At 39.2% G+C, this 22,801-nt stretch overlaps 1 pseudogene; it reads right to left on the bottom strand.

Moving 5' to 3' along the window:
* Positions 1-18,477: 18,477 nt before the first annotated feature.
* LOC149407985 (receptor-like protein kinase FERONIA pseudogene) lies at positions 18,478-21,256 on the bottom strand (annotated as a pseudogene).
* Positions 21,257-22,801: the final 1,545 nt, after the last annotated feature.

The following is a 22,801-nucleotide window of genomic DNA, read 5'->3' as shown; positions in this document are numbered from 1 at the left end:
CGGGAAAATTCGAATATGAAGAAGACAAAGGCGAGACAAGGGTCGCTTAGTTTTTTTGGTCATCGCTCGAGGAACGTAAGTCTCTTAATATTAATATGCAATATACATGTGATACATATTTTAATGTTGAAAATTTTTAGCGAAGGGAAGATGGGAGTATAGGCTCGGCTTTAGCGATATGGTTATAAAAACACCAGGATGCTAAGGGATCGTGGACGACGGACTTCGCGAAGACGCAATACGTAAGCTAATTTTTTTTATTTACTATATTTAATTACTTTATTTCTTCTTATCTGATAAGTTTTTTGTGGTTTTATTTTGAAGGATCAAGTCACCGCCCAGACGATAGATATTTTGCGGCAAACGGAGGAGCAAAACATCGTGATCTCCCAAAAAGATGCGGAGATGTACGCGATGCGCGATGTTTTGGGAGTGCGCAGAGACTGGGAAGTCGGTTTAGGGCCTTCGATCCCAAGGTCATCGTTGGGTGTTGCCCAAACGCTAGATGGAGGCTCGTCAAGTTCGTCATCTCAGACCGATCCATTGGTTGCCGAGATGCGAGCTCAGATGGATGCCCAACAAGCCGAGCTGCAAGTGATGCGGCAACAGATCGCCTTCCTCAGACAGCAGCACAACCAGCCTCCCACGACTCCTCAACCTCTGCCTGCATTGCAACCAGGTGGGACGGATCAGCAGACGCCAGGTTCCACGCCGGGTTCTACGCCTGGTTTTATGGATTACTTGCGAGACCGTCCTTACGGAAGCGGTGGAACGAGTGGCAGCGCGTCAGGCAGCGGTGGACGAGGATGCGGAAGCGGTTCTCGAAGTTCTGGCAACTTATTCGGTAGAGGAAATTATACTATCGATAAGTTTTATAAGAAAAAAAAATAGGAATTCATTTTTTTTTTTAAAGAATTGTTATTTTTAATTAAGAATTCTATTTTCAGAATATTATTTCTAATTCATTTAGAATTTTGTTGATTAATTTTTATTTAATTTTAAATGAATTTTAATTTACTTTTTTAATTTTGTATTTTTTTTAATTTAACAAACATATTCGGTGCGACATTGTCGCACCGAATACCATGGCGCGAACATATTCGGTGCGACCACGTCGCACCCGATATGTATTTACCCGCCAATTTTATAAAATTTGGCAGAAAAATAGGTGCGACTTTAGGTGCGACATGTCGCACCTGAAAGTGTCGCACCTAAAGGTATAATTATTAGGTGCGACATGTCGCACCCAATATCTTCTGCGACGGATTATCCGGTGCGACGTTGTCGCATCTAATGTCGCACCTAATAAACTTTTAGGTGCGACATTTGAAGCATTGGGTGCGACATTCGTCGCACCGGATAACGTATTTTGTCCTAGTGCACGGCCGACGAGGCGAGGGGCGGGGAGCGGGTCTGGTCCAGGCGGCGGGGCGGGGGGCAGGGAGGAGGCTGGTCCAGGCGGCGGGGCGGGGGGCTGGTCTGAGAGAGACAGAGTGAGATTGAGAGAGAGTGTGAGACAGAGAGAGAGAGAGAGAGAGAGAGAGAGAGAGAGAGAAAGATAGAGAGATAGAGAGAGATAGGGACATACTGGAGGAGTGATGGTCACCGGAGGCGGGCAGGTCGCTGGAGAGTGGCCGAGGGCGGAGCGCCGGAGAGCGGTGGTGGGGTGGGGGCTGACGGTGGCGCCGAGGGCGTTTGGTCGAAGAGAGAGAGTCAGATTCAGAGAGGAAGAGAGACCGAGCGAGAGGGGAGGACGGCGGCGTGGGGGTTGGGCCGAGGTCGATCTCACCAATGTCGCACCTAATAATCATATTGGGTACGACAATGTCGCACCGAATATGAAACCCCATATCCAAAAATATTCAGAGGGATTCGCCTGACAACTTTAAATTTAAAATCCTGTAGGTGTGACGATTTCATATTAGGTGCGACAAAGTCGCACCGAATACCACTAAACATTAGCGAACTTTTTAGTCATCTGGATGAGTATCCGGTGCGACATTTCGCACCTAATATGTGCTTCGGTGCGACAGGTCGCACCTAATTCTCTTCCGCCCAGAAATTTGAATTTGTAGTAGTGATACACGAAGGCAAAGTTAGGTTTCTGGTATTATATGTCGATGATATTCTACTCATAGGCAATGATATGGGTAAATTATCTGAGGTTAAAATCACGCTCGCAAAGCAATTCGATATGAAGGATCTAAGAGAAGTCGCGTACATTTTGGGGATCCAACTCTTTCGAGATCAGAAGAACCAGACTCTGTCTCTCTCTCAAGCATCTTATATTGATAAGGTGATGGATCGCTTCTCAATGAAACACTCCAAGAAGGGCCAAACACCCTTTAGGCATGGAGTCTTACTCTCTAATGATCGGTCTCCCAAGACTGCACAAGAGAATGAGGACATGAGAAAATTCCTTACGCCTCAGCCATGGGAAGTCTCATGTATGATATGCTATGTACTAGACTAGATATCTGCTTTGCAATTGGTGTAGTAAGCCGCTCTCAGTCCAACCCTAGACCCGAGCACTAGATTGTTGTTAAGCATGTTCTTAAGTATCTTCGGAGAACTAGGAACTTGATGCTTACATATTCAGGTACTGACCTGACTATGACAGGATATACGAACTCTGATTTTCAGGCGGATAAGGTATCCAGAAAATCCACTTCAGGGTCTGTGTTCATCCTAAATGGTGGATCTGTTGTTCGGAGGAATATCAAGCAATCTTGCATTGTAGAATCCACAATGGAAGCAGAATATGTGGCTGCTTGTGAAGCATACAAAGAGGCTGTATGAGTTAGAAAATTACTTAAGTATTTGGAAGTCATTCCAAAAATCGACGAGTCCATGACACTTTATTGTGATAACAGTGGGGCTGTCCATAACTCAAAGGAACCTCGAAGCCATAAGCGCTCTAAGCATATTGAGAGGAAATACCATTTGATTCGAGAGATCGTGTAGCGCGGAGACGTGGAGGTGAAGAAGATCTCGACTGTGAATAACCTTGCAGATCCATTCAATAAGGCTTAAGCCAACAAGGTCTTTGACCAGGATTGGGAGGGATTAGGTATGAAGGACTACTCACATCTTCTTTGAGTCAAGTAAGAGTTTGGTGGCATTGGTGCCTACAAGAAGAGTAGTAGTTGATGCTTATATGCATTTGATGCAATAAAGTCTTACGAAGACTCTTGCTTATAACTACTGAATAATAAAAAGTTGAAACTTTCATTCATTCTTCCTTGTTTGTTTGATGCTTTATGATAAACCTTAGTCTTCAGTCCTTAAACAAACCTAACAACAAATGAAGAGTCAAATATAGATTTTCATAAATAAACTCTTCATGGTTTGCTTAAAACAGTATATTCACAATCTAAGGATCAAGGACTACTGATCTCAATACGATATTTAGGAGAACCTATGATGTCTTGTTATGAGGCATTGCGAGTTAGAGACTCTATAGTTCTTCCTAATTATCTTTTGAAGGTACTGAATTGACCAGTGCACTTCTAGAGATAGAATAAGAACTGACCATTTAACCTCTTATGTTTCGGAGTCACTATGTATGAATTGCATCATGCTTACCTCAATCCTGAAATGAGACATGTCATTTCATAGGTTACGTATTCTCATTTGAGAAAGTCAGAGTTCTAGATTTACTATGTGATATAAACAAGACCTATTAATGAAGTACTAAGTTATGAAGATGTCATGAGTATCTTTGTGAAGATCTCATAGATATGGAATTCATGTACAAGATTGCTGAAATGCAATGTATATCACCTTATGCTTTGTTCCTTGGAATGTGAATAAATAAACTGGCCAGTGTCCAAATTAAGTCATGACTCTTTTGGAGGAAAAAATGTGACTTGTTAGCTCCTCGTCGATACATTGTTTCTAACGTATTCACAAGAGACAAAGGAGTTGAGGAAATAACAACTAGAAGGGTAAAATGGTAATTTTATAAATCTCATTTAATGATCCACTCATCACAATTAAGTAGAATTTTGAGTAGAAAATATATTCATTTGAACCGAGAGATTTTTAGTGTCAACTCTTTAGTGGAGTCAATTGACATTAAGCTAGAACTTGGAAAAGGTTTGTGAACTTTTGTGTCCAAGTATGATAGCTCAATCTTTGTTCATTTGGATCCTTGAGGTCACTACGACAAGTCTTTAGAGTATGATTAGTTAAACTAGAAGCTAAGCCAAAACAAGAACTAGACAAGTTTTACGAAAATGGTCTAATGGGTAATTTTGTGCTTTTGGACATATGATGGTATGAATGTCAATAAATAACTGTTTTGACATTGTCATATGATGACAATGGGTTCATGTCACACGGCCAAATTGAGAGAATTGGGCCTTGAGGATTGAATTTCATTTCATGGAATTTTATGAAAATTCTTAATGCGCTTATCTTATGTTGTCATGAACAAATATAGAAACATTTAGAAGATCCTTCTAGAAGCCATGAAACCGTCCAACCAAGAGAAGGAAATGGGAATTATTTTGTGCATTGATGTATGAAGATACTTGCCAAAAGAAAAAGTGGAAACAAATTTCCTCTACATGGAAAGTAGATGGGCAGCAAGGGAAGGGAGAGCAAGCAAAAGAGGAAACAAATCTGCTTCTAGAGGCATGATTTGGACGTGCACGGTGGGAAAAGAAGAAATGAATATTTGCTCATGAATATGTGATATTCTATTGAAAAGAGGAAACTATATTTTGAAGGTAATCCTCCTCATATAAATACCCCAAGGGTAAAATACATTGTTTCTAACTTATTCACAAGTGACAAAGGGGTTGAGGAAATAACAACTAGAAGGGTAAAATGGTAATTTTATAAATCACATTTAGTTTATTATATTCATGAAGGGTAAACATAGATAATATTCAATGGATCCACTCATCACAATTAAGTATAATTTTGAGTATAAAATACATTCATTTAAAGCAAGAGATATTCAGTGTCAACTCTTTAATGGAGTCAATTGACATTAAGCTAGAACTTGGAAAAGGTTTTTGCACTTTTGTGTCCAAGTATGCTAGCTCAAGCTTTGTTCATTTGGATCCATGAGGTCACTACCACAAGTCATTAGAGTAGGATTTGTTAAACTAGTAGCTAAATCAAAACAAGTTCAAGTGTTGAACTAGACGAATTTTACGAAGATTGTCTAAATGGTAATTTTATCCATTAGGACATAAGATGTTATAAATGACAAAATAAGATTTTGGACATTATCATATGATGATAATGTGAATTAATTCACATGGCCAAGAATTGGATTTGGGCCATGAGGATTGAATTTCATTTTATGGAATTTTATGTGAAAATTATACATGGGCTTTTCTTGTATTGTCTTGAACAAATAAAGAAACATCTAGAAGCATGTTCTAGATGACAAATTTCGTGGCCATCGTCAAATAAAGAAAGAGGGAAGTTATTTTGTGCATTGATGTATGAAAATACTTGCCAAAAGAAAAAGAGGAAACAAATTTCCTCTACATGGAAAGTAGATGGGCGGCAAGGGAAGAGAGAGCAAGCAAAAGAGGAAACAAATCTGCTTCTAGAGGCATGAGTTGGACGTGCAAGGTGGGAAAAGAATAAATGAATATTTGTTCATGAATATGTGATATTCTATAGAAAAGAGGAAACTATATTTTGAAGGTAATCCTCCTCATATAAATACCCCACCTCATTCACAACTCACAACTCAAAGACTTGTTCTTGAGTCATAGTGTTTAAAAGTGGCCACACACTAAATCCTAACCATACTCAAAGACTCTAGTGGTAGAAACTTTCGTAATTACTCACAGGTTCAAAAAGACTAGTGGGAGAGGCGAGCTGCGTGGGGAAACGAGCGTTTCAACCTTCCTAAGGCTTATCAACGTTCAAGCTCCATTCAAGGTTGGTACCGAGTAAAACTAAATGTAGTTTTAAAATTTTAAATTATATGTTCATGCACTTTGCCTAGGTTGTAAAAACGTTTTACGAGTTTTAAAGAAATTTTTTATATTCCGCCGCTTGCTAGAAGCGATAAATCTTCTCTTAATCCTAGATCTATTCCAACATAAACATCTAGAAGCATGTTCTATATGATAAATTTCGTGGCCATCATCAAATAAAGAAAGAGGGAAGTTATTTTGTGCATTGATGTATGAAGATACTTACCAAAAAGGAAAAGATGAAACAAATTTATAACACATGGCTATATGTTACACGTCCAAAAGAGAAAGGGAAAGTAATTTCCAGCCTTGGTATTATTATGATAGGAATGGGAAACAAATATTGTGCTCATGAATATGTGATATTAAGCAATAATAGAAAAAGAGGTAATTGCATCTTTTTTGCATTGAAATGATTCAAGGAAATTCCTTCTCCTATATATACCACACTACATTCACAATGTTAAAATAAGTTTTGGTGTGCCTTTCTCTCTCTTTTTGGCCGTGCCCCTCTATCCCTCTATTCTTCTCGCTCTTTTGTTTTGGCACCTAGGTACTCATTAGACCTAGCGTTTTGTATTAGGTCTTTGGTTCTTAGAGTAGTTCTTAAGTTATTGTGTTTAATAGTTCCCACACACTAAATCATATCCAAACTCAAAGATTCTAGTGGTAGAAACTATCGTGGTTGCTCAGATTCAAGAAGACACGAAGGAGACAAGCTAAGTGGGGAGACGGGCGATTCAACCAATCCACAAGTTTCTCAACGCTCAAGCTTCAAGCGAGGTTGGTACCGAGTGAAAACTCATTATAGTTTTATTTTAGATTACATGTTCATGTACTTTGTCTAGGTAGTAAAATCGTTTTACATGTTTTAAGATTTTTTATTTTCCGCCGCTTACAAGAAGCGATAAATTATTCTTAATCCTAGATCTATTCCAACACAACCTTCATACAAATATTCTATTTAGTAATCATTTATAATGTATTCATTGTCTCTCGTCGGCGAGAATTCTTGACACTTACATACAAATACTTTTTTTTTTGTGAATTTTGGATTGGTTTTGGATGTAAATATTTGCTTTCGAATGTTTTGAAGATGTAGAAATTTTCTTTTGGATTTGAAGTTTATTTTCAGGTACCAGTTTTTACAACGGGTTTCAGTACCCTATAAAAACTAAATTCAGGTTCAAAAATGGTGATTCTCGCCGCAGCGACTCAAAATTCACGCGGCAGCATGTTACACGTGCCGCGGCGAGAAATAGGCTTCGCCCGACGAGAAAGTTACCGAGACCAACATTTTTTTAAAACTTACATTCGCCGCGGTGAAGTTTTTTTTTTCTCGCCGCGGCATGTAAATACCGCGGCGGCAAGATTTAGGCGTCACCGTGGCGAGATTTAAAAAAGAAATTATGACACTTCCTACAACGGATTTGGATCCGTTGTAGAACCTTCTCGCCGCAGCGCCAAATATATGTTGCCGCGGCGAGGTTCAACTCAAGATCTCGCCGAGGTGATGCATAGTTTTGGCCATGGCGAGAAACTTCTACAACGGTTAAAATATCCATTGTAGAATAATTTGCCGCGGTAAAATTTCTACATCACCGCGGCGAGGAGTTATTCATAAATAAGAACAAAATCGCCCTGGCGATGTATATTTTTCTCCGTGGCGAGACAACTTCTACAATGGTTAAAATATTCGTTGTAGAATATCTCGCCGCGGCGAAAATTATACATCGCCACGTTGAGGATTTTTATAATATTTGAAAATCGTACAATGGAATCATATTGTTGTAGATGCTTTTACAACGCTTAGATATCCGTTGTAGAATCCAAGCTTTTACAACGCTTAAAAAGCGTTGCAGAATCATTCTAAAATTGTTTTTAAGCGTTGTATCGTAGTAGTGTATGTTTCAATAATCAAGACTTATTAGTTCTGGCTTTTGTTCTGACTGATTTTTAATTTGAGTGATTTTGAGTATTTCTTCGTATCTGAATCTTAAATCTAAGATATGGTTTTTCTTTAGTCGTGGATTTCAGTCGGGCAAGACTTATAGAATCGCAATCTGTAACAGGCGAAGACCGACGTTGTCGCTTGTGATTATTGTTGTAATCTGATTTATCTGCATAGATATGTAATCCACATGTTATTTTGTGGTATTCTTGATTGTTTGTGGTCTACTTTTTATTTCTTTCCGTAGATGTTTTTAAATTTCATTTGCGATATTCTTATAATTTAAACGTTTACCAGTATATGCATTTGAGGAGTCCTTTATTAAAAAAAAATAGTGATAATAATAATAAAATATTTTAGATATATATGCTCGTATTCAGTTATATGACACGTCAATTTGTGTTCACTAAAATTAACACTTATGAAAGTGTGAGAGAATCTCAATTAAGAAAACTTCTCACGTTGTAGTTTATGAATAGTAGACTCGAAAAAATGACAACTCAGATCAATCCTTAGAGCGTTAATTGATGAAAACTATTCTAAAATAATTCGTAGTGTCAGTTTGTTTTGTAAAAGAAACGCAATAAATGTATTCGTTTCTTGTCATGAATCAAATGCTGAATTACGTGCAAAATGTTTTTGCCACTACCCTACTTAATTACTTTAATATTCAAAAATTAACTAAACGAAGAGTCTAAGTAAACAAAAAACTTAATTTTCAAAAACCAAATTAATTAAAGAGTCTAAGTTAACTGTTACACTTAAAAACTTTTGACCTATAGATTTGATGACATTTTAATCTAAGTATACAAAGTTCCTTAAAAAAAATAAACTTCAAATTACAGTAACTTACACTTAAAAATTGTTTTCATTTATTTATAATTCGGATGGTTAGAATTAATTTGAAGGGTTAATTTAAACTAAACTTAACCGAAATTGGCAGTAAAGAAAATTAAGAGTTTTGACAATTTAAAAGGAAATAGTTAAAAAGGAAACCTAATTAACCTTTTAACATAGATAATTCTAATAAAAGATTAACCTTAATATAATTTATCTACCATTGGTCGAAAGTCCCTCTCTCTCGACTTTGGAACATTTCAAAGTCGAGTGACAAAGAAACAGGACTCATATAGTGTACAAGCAATGTTCAAATTATCGAGATATATCGGTGATATATCGCCGATATATCATTTTTTGAAGAGTCTCGGTAAAATATCAGTTATAATCATTATCGTTTTATAAATATCATAAAATATCGATGATATGTTGGCAAAATACCGATATTTAATAAAAGAAAATAAACAATTTACTATGTGTTTTTTTTTATTATTTCTTATTATTTATATCTTTTATTTATTAATTTTACTTAGTATAATGATATTATCAATATTTCCTTATTTATATTTTATAATGCATATAAATTTATACATATATGATAAATAATGTATTATATATATAATATCTATACTAATAGACTAAATAATTAAATATATAATACTATTCCTTTTTATTATTTTAAAGAATATTTGTAATGTAGTAGAAAAATATTACAATTTCTTTGAAAAAAATTATTTTATTACATTTTTTAATATTGAGAAAGTAATGTAATATTAATAATGTATATCTATAAGAAAAAAGTTATAGTAATATTTTAAATTTGATTTTTTTAATTAGAAATTTAAAATTATAAATAGTGGTACATATTTTATTATATTTTTGTTAAAAGATTTTTGTCGATATATCCGTCGGTAATGGATATATCACCTATAAAATCGGTAGTCTGTATTAAAATTATTATAGAATATCCGTCGATATATCCGTAAAATTAGAACTTCGGTATGAATATCGGTATCGATATTTTAAACCTTGTGTACAAGGCCACTTAACAATTGCTTTGTTTATTCGTTTCCCTTTTCTTTATTTTTAATGTGGAAAAGGAGTCAAAATTTGTGATAGAATGTCGAATTATTAAATTTGTGGAGTCAAGTAGAAAAAAACCACGACTAGTTGAAAAGAGTTTCTCGATGACAAAAGATATTAATTTGAAACGAAAAAAGAGAATGTGGCAAACACTACTATAAATTACATGTTAGTGTTTTTTTTATAAGTAATCGCAATAATAGTATGCCTAAATATTTATCATACATTAATATATTTAAATTATAAATAATCATTTTATTAATGTTTACAGATTGTTTTACGAAAAATTGTTGATCATTTTAGACTTTATGTATTTGTTTACAATTTACTGTTTCATATATAAAAAAAATACTAATTCTGAAGATTAAAACAATCGTTAATTATAAAAATGTGGTACTTTAAAAACATCATTTTTGTAATTTACCTGGCAAGGTTTGTATAACAAAAAGATTTCCGTCGTGCAAACACTTTTATAAACGAACTTTGTTTCATTGCACCAGAAGCTTGCACGATGGAGCAAATTTCCGTCACACAAACGTCTTACACCAACCCCTCTCTGCGGAGACCAAGAAAAGCCCCGCAGCGAACTCTTGCACGACAAATTTATATTACTCTGTGCAAAAATCAACTTGGCAATGTTTGTAGCTACCACGATGCAAAATCGTAATATTAATCGAAAGCCACTAGTGGATATGTATTCACTCTGGGAGGTGCGGCTGAGTCTTGGAAATCCTCTAAAAAAACTTTGATAACTAGATCCACGATAGAATGAGAATCTGAGTTTGTTGCATTAAATAAATGTGACGAAAAAGCCGAATGGTTAAGGAACTTCGTGGAGGATATTCTTAAATGGACAAAACCTGTGCCTACAATATGTTTATATTGTGATAACCAATCCCCTATTGGTAGGGCACAAAATGTGATGTACAATGGTAAGTCTAGTCATATTCGTCGACGACATAATACCATTAGATAACTTCTCTCGTCAGGGGTTATTAGTATTGACTATGTTAGCTCCAAAGAGAATATTGAGGATCCGCTAACTAAATAGTTAAATAGGGACCAAGTAGAGAATACATCTAGATGAATGGGGCTAAAGCCCATGGAAAATAAATCTAAGGCAAAAGAAACCCAATCATGTTGACTGGAGATCCCAAGATCTTGGTTCAAACGGACAACCTAATTGTCGAAGGCAAACTGAGGTCATTGTAGGGGAAGACCTCCAGTTATATTCCTATGATAAAATGGTGACACCCGTACGAGGTTAAGCATTGAGCTTTTAGTGATTCTGTGAAATCGGATCCCTGATATTCTAAGTGAGTAATGTGGGATTACTCTTTGGTAAAAGAATCACCTACGTGAGAGAGAAGTGGGGCCGCTTCGAAAGAGAATTAATTGGGTTTAATTCTCTAGAAACTCTTATTGAACCAGGCGAATGCTGACGACCAATATGAACATAACCATGAGAACTGAACCTGTGTCGGGAAGATATTAGTAGGGGATATGTTTATCGTTTATACAAAACGACTAACAGTTCAAGGACATCGTGTCTACTGAATAGTCAATAAAGATGGCATATCTTTCTGAGGGAAAGTTCAAACGCTCTCCCTACCTATCTTATACTGGTATTGACCGTAGAATCTATCACCACATCGAGTCGTGTCGTGTCGTGTCTTTTTTATTTTCGTAAGTCAATTTCATTCATGTGGGGGATTGTTGGAATATTAGTTTTAAAGAGCATTTAATACTATGTGTATGGCTGATTTGTGGCTATGATTTGTGTGGAGTCCACTCATAGGAATTGATTAATTCCATCATATTCTTAATCCTCGTTGCGACGGGTATAATATGGAATATTTATTTTCCGGGTATAATATGGAATATTTATTTTCCAAAAATAGAGCTAAGTTGAACATTGATGCTCAAAGTATGTTGAAAAATACCAATAATTGTGAAGGAAAGATGAAAGTGTTGTTGTTGATGGTGCTCTTACAAGAGTCACACGAGGAATGAGAATGAGCAAATGAGTGAGCTTATATAGCTAATATGTTCAAAAGGGTTTGGGTTCCCAAGGATGACCCAACTTTGTAGTGGGTCACACCGCCGCCGTCCGGTAGAACGGGCCGGGCCGAGCTGAGCTGGTTGGTTGGGCTGGGTCCAATTTATTTTTCCTTCCATAAGTATTATTTAATTTTATAAATTATAATTATTCGGTATTAAAATCCATTAACCAAACGAATTTAACTTCTTGATCGAGCAATAATGCTCTTGCGATTAGTGTGAACGTTTTTCAAATGGTTTAAATGTTGTCATGATGGATGAGCGGTTTTAAATGGATTTCTGAGCATTAAGGGTTCACTAATGATACCGTGCACGGATCTTGAACTTTAGCTCAGAGGGGGCCCAAAATAATTATTTATGAGTAATTATTTTATAGTTTTAATACTTTTTTATATTATTTTATCGTAAAAAAACTTGTATTTTCATGTACATCAAATAAGATTACAAAAACTTTGAAATGCAAGTACAAATCTTTGAATTTCTGTTTGTGGTGTATTATGTATCATATACTTCATTAAAGTCTGGTTAGTTAAAAATATGATGAACAATAAACTCTACATAAATATTTTAAAATCTTAATTATGAGAAATAGTTATTTTTAAAGTTTGGACAATGAGATAAATATTTTAAAATCATAATTATGAGAAATTGTTATTTTTAAAGCATGGACAATACCTATAAAATATCAATAAAATTTTAGAGTTGAAAAATAACATAAAAGATATTGACTCCAATTAAACTTTCTTCTTAAAAAAACCTTACTTAATTTCAAATATATTTTAGAGTTGAAGACATCTGATCTATTCTATTCTTAGAATAAATACTCATATTAAATAGAATAAGATCAAATCAAATCAGAAAAGTGCATCTTTTATTTGGGTAAGCTAGAAAGCTATAAATTCGAGCTTATGGTTGTAGAAAATTCGACTAACATAGGTGTATTCCACACTTGAAATTTCAGCCACTCCTTCTCCTTGGTTTGACTTTTTTCTCTCATCCCGAGAGTGAAAAATTCGTTCATACCACTTCCCAAAGAGAAGAAAGAAAGAATAATTTCGACTTCCTATTGGAATAATTAGTGAGTAAAGAGTTGGCTGAGAAGGACGGCTCGGAAGACTTGGTGACGATCCATCCACGAAGAACGCTAGGATCTTGAAGACCTTGAAGATTGTTAACCGACGTGGAAATTCATATAGCGGGATTTCATGTGAGTTTTTCTTGATCCTTCTATTTAGAGTTGTTCTTATTAGTTTTTTTATAGTAGCTCATCGATATGTTTAATTAAAATAAATACTGGATATGTTGTTTGTGTTTCCATATAACCTAAATCGTTTAGAATTCTTATTTTCGCATTAGTAAAACATGTTTATACTAATGCGGAAATAAGAATCCTAAATGATTGTTAAAATAACGGCATAACATGTTTCCTTGTTGAATCTCATGACTGTTTATTGTTTTTTTAGTTTAATTCATTCAGTTAATCGTTAAAACATTTTATCTTTACTTTGGAGGCAATTCGCGTCAAGCTAAAGAAATCGTTAATATCTCTAGTACTCATGGGATCGACGCTCGTACTTACATTCACTAGATTATTTGAGCGACACGTACGCTGGCGTGTGTGAATATATCGCAACTTCAAAAGATAAAGCCTCCCTTTAAACTCAACTGTAATGAGTGAAATCATCAACAAAACAAACATAATGCCTAGGGCCCCCCTTTGTTGACACATGAACGGATCCCCACACATTAGAATGCATAGATCAAAAGAATGAAGAGAAGACGAAAAACGTTTTTTGAAAGGGTAAAAATGTTGCAAGTTTACAACTACTACAATAAGAAATATCATGGGAGTTCAGATGTCCTAAAGCTCATGTAGAAAAAAGAAACACAAACGATCTGAAACATGACCAAACGAGAATGCCACAAATAAAAATCAAACGACAAATGACTCGGACTAAAAGAAGATAAATCCACACTAGAGGCTGCAACATCCGATACTTTGAGTTCATCCAAGACATGGAGTCTCCCCTGTCTACGGCCTATTCCAATCACTCGCGGATCTTGAACAAAACAAGTGGAAAACGAAAAGGTGACTAAGAAACCAGATTCACACAAATGATTCATTGACACGAGACTTATAGCAAGACTATGGATATTGTAAACTTCATGAAAGAAATATGAGATGTGACAACGGAACCAATACCCTCTAAGGGTAGATAATTACCATCGGCGGTCATATTGGGAAGAGATGAATGACAAGACAATGAAACAAAGGACGAAAAGTATGGAGATATATGGTGGGAGGAACTCGAATCAATAATCCCCAAGGCAGATGGTATGCTTGATATTGTTGACGAGGACAAACCTTTAGGGGGCGAGGCAGACATGGGATAGGGCTGGGAGACAAGGATTGTTGGAACTGCTCAAACATATATGGATCCATAGATGAGATAGCAACATTGTTGGTGAACGGAGGTGGGTGTGGTGCCCATCATGTTTTTCTCCAACAAGACTGGAAACTGAGCCTTCCAGTGCCCCTTATGCGTACAAAAAGCACACTCATGCACAAAGACTTTCATAGACGGCTTGGGCGCGCTGCCACCGGACGGCCGATACATGACATCAAGGATAGGGGGCGATGTAGGTGGTGGAGTCTTCTTGTCGATCTTAGACTTGAGACGAACCTCTTCGGCCAGCATCTCGTTGACTACATAGTCAACAGAAGGAAGAGGACTATAGTGAAGAATCGCCCTACGCAATCCCTCAAAGTCATCATGAAGCACTATTAAAAACTTAACCAATAGTTAATCTTCACGGAGAGAGATGTAAGCCTGAACTACCCTCAACTCAACTGATTTAGTCAATGCCAACTGATCCCATAACGAGGATATGGCATAATAGAACTCTTGAATGCCTAGACCATTCTTCCGTAGCGCACGAATATCTATCTCCAATTGATATTGTTTGGCAAAGTTAGATTGTGCATAGATTCTCTCTAGATAATACTATATTTCCTTCGCAGTTTCATACTTCGCCAACTGAGCACCGATCGAGTGGGTAACATAATTGTTAATCCACGTGATAATCTTGTTGGAATTGATCTAGGGTTTAAGAAAAAGTTTAACGCTTCGTTAAGCGGCGGAATTTTAAAAATTTTCTTTTTCAAGTAAAACAGTTTTTACTAACCTAGACAAAGAGCAAGTACATGTAAATAAAACTATTATGAGCATAGAAGTTTACTAACCTTTTAGACGCTTGAACGTTGATGAGCCTTCGGAAGGTTGATAACGTCCGTCTCCCCTCGCAGCACGTATCTCCTCTTTCCTCGCAAACTCGAGCAACCACGAAAGTTTCTATCACAAGAATCACTCGAGAAAGAAAGGAATTAGTGTGTGGGCACTTTTAAACACGACGACTCAAGAACAAGTCTTAGAGTCGAAGAGCTAAAACACTAGGTCAAATGAGGACCTAGGTGCCAAAACAAAAACGAAATTGACTAGAGAGAGAGAGAGAGGAGTCGGCCAACAATGTATAGAGAGAAAGTCTCTCAATCTCTAACTTATGTTGGATGAATGAAATGAGAGGAATGAGGTGGGGTATTTATAGGAGGAGGATTACCTTCTAAAGGTAGTTTCCTCATACCTCTTGCACGTCCAAATGAGCTTCTAGAAGCCTTTGGATTTGTTTCCTCATTTGCTTTCTCTCTTAGTTGGCCGAAATTGCACTTTCCTTCTAAAGGATATTTGTTTCCTCTTTTTCTTTTGGCAAGTATCTTCATACATTAATGCACAAAATAAACTCTCTGTTTCTCTATTGGGCTGCACGAAATTAGTCTCCAATTCTCTTGGGTTGGACGGCCAAAGGGCTTCTAGAAAGCCTTTCTAGATTTTTCTTTACTTGTTCATAACAACATAAGAAAAGCCCATTGAGAATTTTCAAGTAAAATTCTATGAAATGAAATTAATCCACAAGGCCCAATGAACACATCATGGCCAAGTGATCTAGGCCATCATATGACCATGTCAAAAAATTTATTGACATTCATTTCATGCTATGTCCAAAAAGACAAATTTACCCTTTTGACAATTTTCTTAAAACTTGTCTCGTTCTTGTTTTGACTTAGCTTCTAGTTTAACTATTCCTACTCGATGTGATTTGTGACAGTGACCTCATGGATCCAAATGAACAAAGCTTGAGCTAAACACTTGGAATCAAAAGTTCACAAACCTTTTCCAAGTTTAGCTTAATGTCAACTGACTCCACTAAAGAGTTGACACTGAAAATCTCTCGGTTCAAATGAATTTATTTTCTACTCAAGAATTCAACCAAATTACGATGAGCGGATTCACTGAATATTATCTATGTTTACCCTTCATGAATATCATCAGCTAGTCAGGATTTACGAAATTACCATTTTACCCTTCTAGCTGTTATTTCCTCAACTCTTTTGTCGCTTGTGAATAAGTTAGAAACAATGTATTGACGAGGAGCTAACAAGTCACATTGTTTCATCCAAAAGAGTCAGGACTCAATTTGGACACTGGTCAGTTCATTTATTCACATTCCAAGGAACAAAGCATGAGGTGATATACATTGCATTTCAGCAATCTTGTACATGAATTCCATATCTATGAGAACTTTACAAAGTTACTCATGACATTCTCACAACTTAGTACTTCACCAATAGGCCCTGTTCGGAATCACATAGTGAGTCCGAACTCTGACTTTCTCAAATGAGAATACGTAAGTTGTGAAATGGCATGTCTCATTTCAGGATTAAGGTAAGCACGATGCAATTCATACGTAGTGACTTCGAGACATAAGAGGTTAAATGGTTTGTTCTTATTTTGTCTCTAGAAGTGCACTGGTCAATTCAGTACCTTCGGAAGATACCTAGAAGAACTATAGAGTCTCCAACTCTCAATGCCCCATAACCAGACATCATAGATTCTCCTAACAATCGTACTGAGGCCAATTGTCCTTTGACCCTTAGATTGCGAATATATCGTTTTAAGCAAACTACGAAGAGTTTGTTCATGCAAATCTACATTTTTCTCTTCGTAAGTTGTTTAGTTTGTTTATGGACTAAAGACTAATGTTTTATCATAAAGCTTCAAACAGACAAGGAAGAATGAATGAACGTTTCAACTTTTTATTAATGAATAAGCAATTACAAGCAAGAGTCTTCGTAAGACTATATGACATCAAATATACATAAATACACACTACAACTCTTCTTGTGGGCACCATTGACAACAAATCTTTCCATTATAAGCTGCCCAGGCAGCAATCAAGGTCACAAAATTAGTTTCCTTCTCATCAGAAGGCTTAGTCGACACACCAGTAACATAGTTCCACATAGACTTTTCATGCAAAAAAAACTTTATAACATAGCTCTAATACGAGTACACCTTTTCCAACCAATTGAACACTATTCGACTGAAGAGAATCATCTTTACGATCCACCATAATGAAAAAAAAAACAGCAACTCAAACACTCCGAATCCGAAATCCAAAGAAAAAGTGAGAAAACCCTAAATCGAAATAAAAAATCGCGACCATCAAGAATTCCGAACAACACCATATAGAAGAACATAAAAATCAACCCAAATGATTACGACATTCACGAATCAAAGGGAGAAATATCAATTGTACAGACGAAAAACGTAATTTGATCTATGAGAACTGTGGTGGTACATAATTTTCTTCAAGCAATCAACAAAACAATGAGAAAGAAGATGGTTTTGATATCATAATAATCTAGGGATTTCAAAGAGAAAAGAGGAACTCTAAAATATAATGTGATCAGGGAAAATCAATAGTCTTACGGTCCGATTGGAACCAGAAAAATAGGAGGGAAAGTAAAATGAAATTCCGCATATTTTTCCTTTGTTGTTTGGATGGAGGGAATATAAGAAAGGAAAATATGAGGGAAAATGAGAGAGAACGTGTATAACTAAAGTGGGTATTCCATTTTTTCTAGAAAATTAGATGGAAAAAGAGAATCCCACTAAATTTGTTTATGTGGGAACCATGTTTATGTGTATCTTTCTTATTTTTCCTTCAATGTTCCCTCCTATTTTCCATGATATTCAAACATAACATAAAATTTTGATTTTCCCTCTTGTTTTTTCTCATATTTTCATTTTCTCTTGTATTTTCATTTTATCTCCTATTTTCCTGGTTCCAAACGGAGCAAAGTAAAAAGACAAGGGTATCCTTCTATAATAATAATAATAATAATAATAATAATAATAATATGATTCTTGTGAAAATCAAACTCAATTTTCGATTTTGATTATTGTGAAAATCAACAGCAACGTGTATGTTGCTCTTTATATTGAAAGTAAACTTGTGTGTTTATTATTTTGCTCTATCAACGGATTAGGGATTCTAATCCTAACAAAAACCACAAAAAATATGATGACTCGATGAAAATTGTGGGCTAAGCTACCCTAAAAATGTAATATAGTTCAGTGATCATTGATCCATATATCTACATAAGTATGGCAACGACATAACTATCAAATGATATACATACATACATGCATACATACATAGACACATTGCATGAATGCACATCGATCATCTAATCCCATCTGAATCTTTGCTTGCTCCGGAGCATTCCTGATCAAAATAGACAATAACAACAAACACAACACGCTCACTATGTACCATTGACTCTTCAATCGCTCACTATCTACCATTGACTCTTCAATACCAGCCCTAGTCATAATATATATTATTTCAGAGTTTAGACTGTGAATCATGGGCAGTGGTCCCAGAGAAAACATTGGTGCTCTTAGACTCCAAACTAACAAAGCTCTCTCTGCCTCCATCCGCGGCCGCTCGGAGCACCAACAAATCGTACTCGTCCACAATTCTAAACGCCACCTCCGGGTAGCAATAATGCTCCCTCTTGTCATGGCCGCCCTTCTCGACGGCAGCATCAGCCTCCAGCTGGAGCTTGAGGGCGAACTCGAGGTGCTCCACAACATCACCCATAACGAGGGCCTCGGGTCCCACGTATCCCGGAGACAGCTGTCGGCCACCTCCACGAACGTCCTGAGACACTCCGGCGCAATCTTCCCTTTCAAGGACAGGTCGACTATGTCGTACACCGTCCCGTCCCGGGCGCACTTCCGGGCCCATGCTGAGAGGCTCCGTCTCCCGTCCTCGAGCTGGAAGTCGATGGGCTTTCGGCCGCATAGAGCCTCAAAGAGAACCACCCCGAAAGAGTACACGTCGGACTTGTCCACTAGCTTCTGACAGTTATAGTACTCCGGGTCTAGGTAACCCGGAGTGCCCTTAACCACAGTTGACACCGCTCCGCCACCAGCCTGGCCCACCCGGGAGAGCCAGAAGTCCGCTACTTTGGTGACGTAGTTCTCGTCGAGCAGAATGTTGGCGGTCTTGACGTCGCGGTGGATCACAGCAGCGCCGGCTCCGGAGAATCCAGCGTGGAGGTACTGGAGGCCGCGGGCCGCGCCCAGACAGGCCTCGAGGCGGGCCCGCCACGAGAGTGGGATGGCATCCCCATAGAGGTGCTCACGGAGGGTCCCATTTGCCACAAAGGCGTAAACGAGGATCATCTCGCCGTTTTCATCACAGTAGCCGATGAGGGAAACGAGGTTAACGTGGCGGAGGCGGGAGAGGAATTTTATCTCTGCCACAAACTCGTTCTCGCCCTGTTGGTTTCCCGGCGAGAGACTCAGCCGCTTCACAGCAACGGACTTGGACTCGTCGCAGTCGATAAAGCCCTTGTAGACGTTCCCAAATGCTCCGCGTCCGACCACTCGGTCCTCCGAGAACCCATCTGTCGCCTCCTCGATCTCCCACAGATAGAAGTGCCGGCAAAACTCCTCCGGAAGCGTTGACCCGGACTTTGACTTCGATGTTGATCTTGGCTTCTTCTTCCGAACAACCAACGTCATGTACAACACTGCCGCGGTAACAGCCACGAAAACGAAACCCACTCCGGCCAACGAGGACGTGAGAATCAAGACCCTTCTCCTTGAATCGGACTCCTTCTTCGGGTACACCGGTTTGTCGCCATTCCGAGTGACGTTGACGCTAGGATTTGGCCCGGCCAGGCTGTCTGTGGCGCTGCTCATCTTGAAAACTTCAATCCCGTTCAATAAAGCATCGTCGTAGATAGACTTTTCCGGCCGAGTGGTAAGACTGATGAAGAGAGAGTCCTTGTCCAGGACGTTGACCACGTAGTCCTTATAAACCGGAACTCCGAGACCACGACCACCAATCCACCAGTTAATGTTACCCTGATTCTCCGAGACTGATGAAGACGTAGAAGAACTGTGCTTCGGGACCGGCTGCAGAGACTATCTCGCTGAGCAGGCAGAAATGGAGTCTCACCAAATAAAAGAATCCCCAGTCAACAGGAAGCCCCCAAGTGAGGTTTGACCTCTTATTCTTCTCTGCGTCCGGGCCCATCGACGTGGCTGTCCGGTACACCTCGTCCGGCGCCGTGTAGTTCGGCGTCACCGAGTAGTTCAAGGCCAATCTCGTGTTGACAGGAACAAACCCAGAGGAGGTGAAGTAACGATCGTCCCGAGACCATTCCCTGAACATCCCGGTATCCTCGGCTCGAGAAATAGTCCGACCTCCGACGTTCAGTCGGTGGACTGTCTCGAGCGCTCTGTTGCTGTAACTCTGGAAGAAACCGCCGCCGATTCTGAGGGTCTTAGGGCTCTTCATTGGATCTCCCTCTGGCGCATAGTAAAGCTCCCTCGGCATCGACACGATCTCAATAGCGTTGATGAAAGCGTAAGAGGAAAAGGAAGAGGGAACAAACTCTAAGTCGATTGACTGATCTGATTCTTCCACGTATACACAGAACTCCCTGATGAAAGCCGGGCTTTCGTTGTACTCGGCGACCATCGACGCGCTGAAGTTTCTGAGGAGCATGAATTTCCCGGCTCGGACCGAGAAGAAGGTGTCGGTTAGGTCGAGGTTTGGCTCGTACACGGCAGGGTAGAAGTGGAGGCGGATGAACTTGGGACCGGGGATGGAGACTTGAAAACGGTACGAGAAATTGGTCCGGGAAATCCTCGCCGTCATGTATGGCACGGTTTCCACGTAGCTCTTCTGCTCGGTGGCTCTTGAGGAGCTGCTATTTACTTCGGCGAGACTAAAACGAGAATCTTTGGTGCTTTGATCTCCGGTCCAATTCTGATCGTCCTGAGCGGTTGGATTGTCCGGCGAACCGCAGTCGAGGGCGATGTTATCATCGGGAAAGTAACGGGTGGATTCGGATCCGGCGATGATGATGAAGGAGAAGATAATAGAAAGTGAGAGAATAATTTTGGGTCTCCTCATCATGGACGTTAATTAATTTGAGTGGAATGACATGAGTGCCTGTTCTGTTTTTTTTTTCACATGGTCATATTTTTATACATAAAAATATTTAAAAAAAAATCATATTCTTTACAACGAAAACTCCGACGTGATACGTGTATTTTATATGAGTATTCTAAATTATGTGTATTACGTATAGCACTTCTTTAGCTTAAAATTAAATACACTTTTTTTTTTGTCTCTCTAGCTCTTACTTCTTGTTATGCCGTCTTTTTTCTTATGGTAAAAACGACGCCTCAATTGCAAAAACGACGTTACAATATAAAAGGACAATTTAGTCAAATGCTAAAAATACGCATGACTAAAACCAAGCGAATATTCAACAAGCGACAAGCGAATTTTCAACAAGCGACAAGCGAATTTTCAACAAGCGACAAGCGATAAGCGAATTTTCAACAAGCGGCATGTTTTCCCTATAAATAGCTCACTCACACAAATCAAAAGAAATGGGATTCGGAACTCAGAATCCTCTTAACTCAAAATTCTCTCAACCCCAGAGACTCTCAACCCCAGAATTCTCTCAGCCAAATACTCTGACAACTTCAAAATTATCCCGGATCATAGACAAAAACAGAGAGCCACCTCTCGGCGGGAGGAAGAAAAACAAAAATCCAAGAATCCATTCACATAGCAAACACACTCGCCCTGAACTACGTCATGACCTGATCCCGCAAAGCGGGTACGTAGGCAGCTCACGAAGAGCACGGTCACGCCCTCCAGGTTCGACCTCCAGCCGAGCTCGACCCCCCAGGCGAGCTCAAACTCCAGGCAGGCTCGACCTCCAGCCAGGGTCGACCTCCAGGCGATCTCAACCTCCAGGCGAGCTCGACCCCCCAGGCGAGCTCAACCTCCAGGCAGGCTCGACCTCCAGCCAGGGTCGACCTCCAGGCGAGCTCGACCCCCCAGGCGAGCTCAACCTACAGGCAGGCTCGACCTCCAGCCAGGGTCGACCTCCAGGCGAGCTCGACCCTCCAGGCGAGCTCAACCTCCAGGCAGGCTCGACCTCCAGCCAAGGTCGACCTCTAGGCCAGGCTCGACCTCCAGGCGAGCTCGACCTCCAGCCAGGGTCGACCTCCAGGCCAGACTCGACCTCCAGGCGAGCTCAACCTCCAGGCAGGCTCGACCTCCAGCCAGGGTCGACCTCCAGGCCAGGTTCGACCTCCAGGCGAGCTCGACCTCCAGCCAGGGTCGACCGCCAGGCCAGACTCGACCTCCAGGCGAGCTCGACCTCCAGTCAGGGTCGACCTCCAGGCCAGGCTCGACCTCCAGGCGAGCTCGACCCCCCAGGCGAGCTCAACCTCCAAGCGAGCTCGACCCCCCAGGCGAGCTCAACCTCCAGGCAGGCTCGACCTCCAGCCAAGGTCGACCTCCAGGCCAGGCTCGACCTCCAGGCGAGCTCGACCTCCAGGCAGGCTCGACCTCCAGGCGGGCTCAACCTCCAGGCCAGGAATCAAAGACGAAGAACGCATTCCCGACGAAGAAGAAGGCAAAGCATTATTTCCCTCTTTGCGATTCTAAGATCCTCTGAAGCTCTTGGACGCTTTGG

The sequence above is a fragment of the Urtica dioica genome, chromosome 1 (assembly GCF_054948205.1).
Source record: "Urtica dioica subsp. dioica isolate 48M chromosome 1, U.dioica_male_clone48M_v1_H2, whole genome shotgun sequence".
Taxonomy (NCBI): domain Eukaryota; kingdom Viridiplantae; phylum Streptophyta; class Magnoliopsida; order Rosales; family Urticaceae; genus Urtica; species Urtica dioica.
Note: the sequence above shows the minus strand (reverse complement) of the source record. Positions and strands in the feature narration are given on the sequence as shown.